This window comes from Phocoena phocoena, chromosome 2 (assembly GCF_963924675.1).
Source record: "Phocoena phocoena chromosome 2, mPhoPho1.1, whole genome shotgun sequence".
Classification (NCBI taxonomy): Eukaryota; Metazoa; Chordata; class Mammalia; order Artiodactyla; family Phocoenidae; genus Phocoena; species Phocoena phocoena.
In genome coordinates, this window is record NC_089220.1 from 31,510,521 (window position 1) to 31,520,384 (window position 9,864).

Sequence of the window (9,864 nt, forward strand, 5' to 3'; positions counted from 1 at the left end):
TGGACATTTTATTCCTGTTTGGGAACATACAAATGCTTTCCTGAACTCAGGAAATGGTCAAAATGCAGCTAACTATTACCAACACTCACTGGTAAAGTTTTGTTTTCCAACTTCCTCCCCTAGAGCTACATTTAACTTTATGTTATATGATATGTCTCACAACTTATGGAGGATGGCATTTTACCAAATTTTTTTTTTTTTACCAAATATTTTGACGTTACATCTTTCTCACCTTCAATATGTATTTCCCTACTGCTTCCAATACCAGTGCTTGTTTCTGTTGGGGTAAAATAATTTATACTATTATACAGACAACCTTGTGTAAGAAAATCTTCAGAAAGAAGTAAGATTTCATCCTTACTCTGGGTTATAGCTTGTTGAAGGTTCAACAGGAATAGTACTAGTGACTTGTCACAGTGGCAAAGGAAAGAGAGAATGGGTACTCGAACTAATTCTTAAATACGTCCTCTTGGAAGTGATACCTTCATTCATATTTCATTGATCAAAGCTACTTTTGTGGCCAAGGCTAACCTCCAACAGGCAAGGAGGTCCAGGCCCCAAAAGTTCCCCAAAGGAGAGTAGAACGATAAATACTAAAGAGTAGCATTAATTTCTACAACAAAATATAAAGCTTATACCTTAAGCCTCTTCTAAAATAATATAAAGACATTAGAAAACTTTAAATCTAATTTCCCCCAACCAATATAATATTTCCCAGTATATTAAGTTTTTTTTAAATTTTTGGTTGCATCTCTATTAATTTATTAATTTAATTAATGATTGCATCTCTATTAATCCCCTCCCCTCCTTTGTGGTTTAGGCAGCCAGCCTAGACCTTGACCTTCAGTACCTGACGCGTAGCTTCGGCACCAGTTCCCTATAAACTTAACAGTTTCTACTCCTTCCCAAGCCCAATTACATTTCTTGGGATATTCTATTCTCTAACTCACCATAAGGTACAGGAGGCCTAAGCAATGATGAGTCTAAAGAAGAGAGACCAGGTGAAGCAGCAAGTTGATTAGTCCAAGAAAACCTTGATTCAGTTTACCAATCCTACCACATGGGGGCAGTAGGAAACAAGAGAGAGGGAGCTACACACGTGCCCTTTTAATGAACAGTGGCTGCCAGTCTGTAACTGTGGCCCAAACAGTATGCCAGAATTTGACAAAGTATTAGCGATTCCTCAGGATTGGGATGGATTAGGGAAGAGCAAAAAGGGAGAATGAAATAAGGGAATGAAGATATTTTTTTCTTGGGCTTCCCCGGTGGCGCAGTGGTTGAGAGTCCGTCTGCCGATGCAGGGGACACGGGTTCGTGCCCCGGTCCGGGAGGGTCCAACATACCGCGGAGCGGCTGTGCCTGTGAGCCATGGCCGGTGAGCCTGCGCGTCCCGAGCCTGTGCTCCGCAACGGTAGAGGCCGCAATGGTGAGAGGCCCGTGTACCGCAAAAAAAAAAAAAAAAAAAAGGATATTTCTTTCTATTTCAATATACATTTTCCACTTGCTTTTCTAAGCATAAAGGATAATGTAATATTGTTTAGTAATTTGTTTTTTAGTTAAGGGTATATTTCCATGTCCTTAAATATCTGATAGTACATAATTTTTAATCACTGGATAAATTTCCAGTCAAAGTCTACTGTAATATATCCAATCGGACCACTATTTTTGGATAGTTGAGGTATTTCCAGACTTTCTAAGTTACAAAATAATTAACTATAATTAACTTACATAGGGTTAAATCTTTACCAAAAGTCATAGTTATTTCCTCTGATCAAATTACTATAGATGGAAATGCTGGGTTCAAATGAATATAGATTATTAAGGATAAATATTGCTAAGTTTGCCAAGAAGTGTGTACTAATGTTTACTCCACAAACAACATATTACTTATTTCTCTGTCTTTACCATGCTAACACTTGGTGACTTTTTAAATCTTTGCCAAGCTGATTCTCTGCTTATTCATATTTCTTAAATTGTAATGATATTGCCTATTTTATTTTATTAGAATTATCATATTATTATAATAACATTTATTATTTTATTCACATATTTGTTGCTTTTTAAATTTCTTTCTTGAATTTTCCATGAGTATGCTTGATCCAAAACCACTTTAATCTGAGTAATTTTGGTTCTGTTTGGATAACCCTTGCCGACTCCCAGGTCAAGAAAGCATTAGCAAAGAGGAATTTGTCTCATTGTGTTTTTGAAAAAGCACTTCCCTTCATTATGGTGCATTTTGTTTAAGTTCTCTTTTCCTCTTTCACTTCCTTAACAGCCACCTCCACTCCAACAGTTTCCACATTACATGGCTGCTCCTATAAAGAGTTTGTGTAGACATCCTGATCAGCCCCATTCAGAGTCCTCACAACAGGAAATTGTACCCAGCACTCTGCTACCAAAAGGTGACCACCTGATAAAGCATCCTTTTTTTTGAACCTTTCCTGGTCCCCTGTTCGTGATACACAACCTTTCATTCAGTTAGTTTCCTGTGCAACCCATTCTGATGAATTCAGCTCAGACTCACTTTCACTATCAGTGGATCTATCGTATTAAAATAGCACTTCGGAGTTGGGTGAGGCAGTGAGGATGAAGACAAGAGAAAGAAGAGTGAAAAGAAAAAGAGAGGAAGGTGAGGTGGGAACCCTGATGCTTGAGGGGAAAAATTTAACTGGAAAAATTTAACTGGACTACCCTGGAAGTAGACACCACTTACTTTTGGATCAAACCCAGTATTTGACTGCTGGAGTAGACTATTTTTTAACATTTCTTCCTCTATATGACAAAGTTATTTTTAGCAATAATCAAGAAATGAAATAAATAATAATAATGGCCAGAAGAAATTTAGGCAGTGAACATTTTCCTTTATTGAACCTCGTAATACAATCATGTCAGTAAAAATAAATAAATGAAAATAAATTTGCATTTGAAAAAAGGAAAAGAGAGTGAAATTTTAATTTTATTGAACTTTCCATATGCTGATTTTAAAAAAAAAAAGCACAACATGAGAGTTGTGAGTTAAGTTTTATTTGGGGCAAAATGAGGACTATAGCCTGGGAAACAGCATTTCAGATAGCTCTGAGAAACTGCTCCAAAGAGGTAGGGGGGAAGGTTAGTATATATGTGATTTGGGTGAAGGGGGAGTACATGCAATCAAGCACATATTTTTTGCAGAAGGTTTCTGCTAGTCTCATGAAGGTTACTGCTAGTCACAAGGAGCAGATGTCACCTTGAAGGATTTCAGTGCTTTTTTAGATATGAGGAGATACAAGAACTGGGCTCATAAAATCATCTCCTGAAAATTTCTAACTATCTCAAGACCTTTTCTGCCAGTTTTTCCCAGAGAACAGAGTGCCTCATTTCTGATCTCCACCCCAAACTCCTTTCAGGGTGTTGAAAGTCAGTAGCTGCAGCAGCTCATGATTTAATCCTTGTAGAGGGAGATGGCAGTGCCAATGGCAAGTGCCAACTTGTAGTTGACACATATATAATTATACAATTGAAAAAGTGTTTTTAAAAATAGTTTAAAAAATAGAGAAGTACAAAAGAGAAAAGGTAGTAGATTAACACTTTTTAAAAACATTACTGTGAACATGTGTATATATGTATACGTATTTGAAAAAGTATAGTAAAACTTAAACCTTCATATTGGCCTATCATAATAATGAATAACATTACAGTTTCCGTTTGAACCTTAACTTATGCAGATTTGTCAATGACTTGGTCAAAACAGATCTCCACATACTCATGTTTAATGGACAGTATAGCCAGATTAATTTTTTATTAATTTTAACTTCAAAAGTTTTGTTAACATGTAGCAAGATAATAAGCTAGTTAAGAAAAGTTTTTATGAAAAAAGGTAAGCAGAGATTCATAAGAATCCAGTTTCACGACAAAATCCAAAATTGCAAAACTGCACGTCTTTATTTCTTCAGGATCAATTCTAGCAACTTGCAAATATCTCTACAATCTTAAATTTTGAACAAATAAAAAACTTCATCATATCACACATAATGACAGAATTGAAGTAACTCAAGTTTTGTTTCTTTGTTTTTATAACCACTGTGCTATCATTGTTTATTTGTATCTTTTGTTTAAACACTGGAATATGTGCTATCATAAGAATTGGAGACTCAAACTGCATCCAAAGTTAGCTTGAATAATTATGAACCTTTACAAATTTACTCTCAAAACAAATGCATGTAGCTGAGCCTGCATGGGCCAGGGCTCTCCTTATTAACCTCCATGTAGAATGCAATGTTTATTAAATAAAAAGCAACAAAAATCCTAATTTGAAGGTCACGTATATAAATAATTAAAACTCCACAGTAGCCATGGCAATTATTTAGAACCTAATCCAACAAAGAAAGTATTCGGGGAGGAATATTTATCACTGACTTTGTTTAGAATTACCAGTTCATAGTAATAATAAAAAGCAGGCAGACTTTCACTCAGTTTTTTAAAAATTCTCTATAGATAATGTATCCCTTTACTTTCCTGCATCTGGGGCAAACCTGCAGCCCTGACCTTGGTACAAAAATTAGAGCACATTCTCATAAGCTCAGCATAAAATAGTAACACAAAAAAGCTACAGTTTAGTGATTGGTCACTTGCTATGTTTCAAAGGCTATGCTTTCCTAATATTACTTCATTAATCCCTACTCTAACCCTATAAGGTTAAGTATCTTGATTATATACATTTTATTAATGAGGTGACTGAGGCATAAAAAGGTTAAATAACATAGCCAAGATTACACAGCAGCTGGAAAATAATCCAGTAATTTAGGACTTGAACCCACATCTGTCTAATGCCAAAGTATGTAATCTTAATGACTACATGTCTACTAGAAAAGCAACCTATACTTCTCTTATCTGCCACAGGAATTTCATGTTTGTAGTAATGAGTAGGTGCTTATGATAACTGGATGGAGAAAGGAGGAAGCAAGAACCAAAATGGAGTCAGAAAAGTATGACTCCATACCTTGAAGAATACCAGAGTTGGAGTCACAATACCTTTATCTGATTTGCCTAATGATCTATGAGACCAATAGTATTTGTTAGTGTTTTTGTAGGATGTGGTCCACAGAAACAACTGAGTATTTCTTTAAAATACATATTCCTAGAGCTTACTCCAGACCTGGTGAATTAGAATCTTTGGGGTTAGAGCTTATGAAACACACCACATTTAAGTTAAAAAGACCACAAGTACCTGGGAAAAAGATGTGACAGACAAGATGTAGCAAAGAAGGTTTATGTAATAAACTCTTACAAATCAATGAAATAGTGACTATGTCCCAATAATAGGCAATTAGATAAAGATGAGATACAAATAAGCAAGAAATCCATGAAAAAATGCTCAGACTCTATGATTATCCCAGATATGCCTAAAGTTGGTCAGCATGTAGAGAAACAGGAACTCTCAAACTGGTAGTTGCAGTATAAATTGATAAATTCCAAACTCAAGAGAAAATAATATGAGAGATTCCCATTTTGGACAATTTGGCCAAGGAGATACCTGGAATAACCCTTTTACACTGAAAATATATATATTTAATAGATATATTAACATTATTTTATATATATTTATAATAATATATATATAATATATAATTAAATTGTTACAGTAGATGTGGGGAGACCACTGGGAAGCCATAAAAAGAGAAGAAAAATTTCTGGTTTCTGGTCCAGCATGTAAGGAGCTTGGGAGTTATCACTTTGTCCAAACAACAAGGAAAAAGCTGAACAAACACAAAAATCAAAAACTTTTCTTAGATCCATCAGAGAAGTGAGATCACAGACAAACTACTGCCCCCAAATTTAAGAGATACAGGGAATCAAACTTGCAGAAGTAAAAACCCTGAAGCGGCAACCTCCATGGGAACAGGTGTTGGGATAGGAAAGCCTGACCTGTAATTGACCAATTGCTGGAGGTCATTTTGGACAAGTCAGATAGTTAAAATCTCCCAGGCGCTGAAGTGGTTTGCAAGTGATAGGGAGCCCTCACATTTTTTTGTGAGTTTACTTCCAGGAGTTCTACCAGGTGAATATCAGAGAAAAATCCCCTAGTGCATCCAAGAGCTGGGGAAAAAAACATTTTGAAATACACCAGAATATCCTATTCTTCTTAGCAAAGCCTTCCCTCAAGAGAAGTTGGTTTTCCAGAGCCTTACTTATTGGGGTTTTATCAGATTTATCAAATCTAGCCCATTCTAGCCATCTGGTCCCACCTAAGCGGGGTGGGAAACTGAGAAGTATTTGTGAAGCTCACAACTCAAGGGCCCCAGCTCACTAATCATAGAACTATAGAACACTTCCCCTCCCACCACACCTTACCATCATATTACTAAAGGCCTACCTACCAGAATTCCTTTTACCCAGTGCATCATGTCTGGCTTTCAACAACAACAACAAACTACAAGGCAAAAACAAAACAAAAACCACAGTTTGAAGAGACAGAGCAAGCATCAGAACTAGACCCAGATGTGGCAGAGGTGTTGCAATTATCAGATCAGGGATTTAACGCAACTATAATTAATATGCTGAGGGCTCTAATGGAAAAAAGTAGTCAACGTGCAAGAACGGACAAATAATGAAGTAAGAGATATAGGAATTTTAAGAAAGAATCAAAAAGAAACGCCAGAGATCAAAAACACTGTTACAGAAATGAAGAATGCCTTGATGGGCTCATTAGTAAACTGAATATGGTGGAGGAAATAATCTCTGAGCTTGAGGATATGTCCATAGAAACTTCCAAAACCAAAAATCAACAGAAATAAAGACTGAAAAGAATGGAACAAAATATTCAAGAACTGTGGGACAACAACAAAAGGTATAACATACAAGTAATAGGGGTACCAGAAGGAAAAGAGAGAAAGGGAGAGAAGAAATATTTGAAGTAATAATGACGGAGAATTTCCCAAAATTAATGTCAGTCACTAAACTAAAGATTTAGGAAGCTCTGAGAACACAAAGTGGAAAACTACAGTTAGGCAGATCATATGCAAACTGCAGAAAATAAAAGCTTAAAAATATTTTAAAAAGCTAGAGGTAAAAACCACCTTACATATAGAGGAGCAAAGATAAAAGAATTATATCAGACTTCTCAAGAACAATGCAAGCAAGAAGAGAGTGGAATTAAATATTTAAAGTGTTGAATGAAGGACTTCCCTGGTTAAGAGTCTGCCTTCCAATGCAGGGGACACAGGTTCAATCCCTGGTCAGGGAACTAAGATCCCACGTGCCTCAACTACTGAGCACACGGGCCACAACTAGAGAGCCTGTGCACCACAACTACTGAATCTATGCACCACAACTAGAGAGAAGCCCACGTGCTGCAATGAGGAGCCCACGCATCATAACCGAGGGTCCTGCATGCTGCAACGAAGATCCCAACGTAGATCCTGCATGCTGCAACTAAGATCTGATGCAGCCAAACATAAAAAAAATAAATATTTAAACAAAAAATAGTATTAAGTGAAAAAACACCCCACCACCTAAAACTCTATATCCTCCAAAATTATCCTTTAAAAATGAACTTTGGGGCTTCCCTGGTGGCGCAGTGGTTGAGAGTCCGCCTGCCAATGTGGGGGATGCGGTTTCGTGCCCCAGTCCGGGAGGGTCCCACGCGGCTGGGCCCGTGGGCCATGGCCGCTGGGCGTGCGTGTCTGGAGCCTGTGCTCCACAACGGCAGAGGCCACAACAGTGAGAGGCCCGCGTACTGCAAAAAAAAAAAAAAATGAACTTTGTCCAACAAACAAAAATTGAAAGAATTTGTTGCCAGTGGGCCTGCCTTGCAAGAAACGTTAAAAGTTCTTTAGAGGGCTTCCCTGGTGGCGCAGTGGTTTAAAATCTGCCTGCCAATGCAGGGGACACGGGTTCGAGTCCTGGTCCGGGAAGATCCCACTTGCCGCGGAGCAACTAGGCCCGTGAGCCACAATTACTGAGCCTGCGCGTCTGGAGCCTGTGCTCTGCAGCAAGAGAGGCCGCGATAGTGAGAGGCCCGCGCACTGCGATGATGAGTGGCCCCCACTTGCCGCAACTAGGGAAAGCCCTCGCACAGAAACGAAGACCCAACACAGCCATAAATAAATAAAATTAAAAAAAAAAAAAAAGTTCTTTAGAGAGAAGGAAAATCATATAGGCCAGAATCTCTGCTCTACATAAAGAAAGGAAGAGCATTAGAGAATGAATAAGTGAAGGTAAAATAACAACTTTTATTTTTCCTATTCTTGAAAAAACAGATAACAGTTTTTTCAAAATAATAGCAACAATATATTCAATCATTACAATTTATGTATAAGTGAAATGGATGACAGCGATGATACAATAGACAGGAGGGAGGAATTAGGAATCCTTTATTATTATAAGGTACTTGCACAACCCATGAAGCAGTATAGAGTTATTTGAAAGTGGACTTGGATTGATTGCAAATGTATATTGAAAACTCTAGGACACCCACTAAAAGAAGTTAAAAATCAAAGAAGCATAATTGATATTTTTTAAAAGGAGAGAAAATGGAATCATAAATGCTCAATTAAAACTGCAAAAGGCAGAAAAAGAGTGAACACAAAAATAGAAAAAAATTAATAAGAGCAGTAAATAGAAAACAGTAACAAATATTGTAGCTATTAATACATCTATATCAATAATAACTAAATGTCACTGTTCTAAACATACCAATTAAAAGACAGAGATGAATCAAAGGCTATGATGACAGTCAATCAAACATGACCCAACTATATGCTGTCTATAAGAAATCAACTTTAATTATAAAGACACATATAGATTAAAAGTAAACGAATGGAAAAAAGATATCCATGCTAATACTTATGAAAAGAAAGCTGGAGTAGCTATATTAATTTCAGACCAAGCAGACTTCAGAGCAAGGGAAATTATCAGGGATAAAGAGAATAATTGCATAATGATAAAAGGCTCAATTCTCCAAGAAGACAAAACAATCCTTAATATGTATGCCCTAACAAAAGACTGTCAAAACATGTGAGACAAAAACTGATAAAACTGCAAGGAGAAATAGATGAATTCACTATCACAGTTCACAGTTGGAGACTTCAACACCCTTCTATCAGAAAGGGACAGATCTAGCAGTCAGATAATAAGTAAGGACATAGTTGAACCCAACAGCATCATCAATCAACTGGATATAATTGATATCTATAGACAAGTTCATCCAACAACAGCAGAATACACATATATTCATACATTAATAATTAATGTAATCCATCACATCAACAGGCTAAAGAAGAAAAATCACATGGTCATGTCAATAGATGCAGAAAAAGCATTTGACAAAATGTAACAACCATTCATAATAAAACTCTCGATGAACTAGAAATGGAGGGACACTTCCTCAACCTGATAAAGGACATCTGCAAAAAAGCCTACAACTAATATCATGTTTAATGATGAGGAACTAGAAGCTTTCCCACCAAGATCAAGAAAAAGGAAAGGATATCCCCTCTCATCACTCCTTCTAAACACCATACTCAAAGTCCTGGAAAGGGAAGTAAAAGATCCTCAGATTGGGAAGAAAGAAAGAAAATTGTCTTTGTTCTGATGACATGATTGTCTGTGTGGAAAATCTGAAAAAAAATTGGCAAAAATACCCAAAACCCTCTGAAACTAATAAGTGATTATAGTAAGGCTACAGCATACACTTTAATATACAAAAGTCAACCCTATATCCTAGATACCAGGAATGAACAAGTGGAATTTGAAATTTAAAATAATACCATTTACATTAGCACCCCTCCTCCTCCAATGAAATGCTTAGGTGTAAATCTAAAAAATATGGACAAGATATATATGAAAACTACAAAACTCTGATGAAAGAAATCAAACAAGAACTAA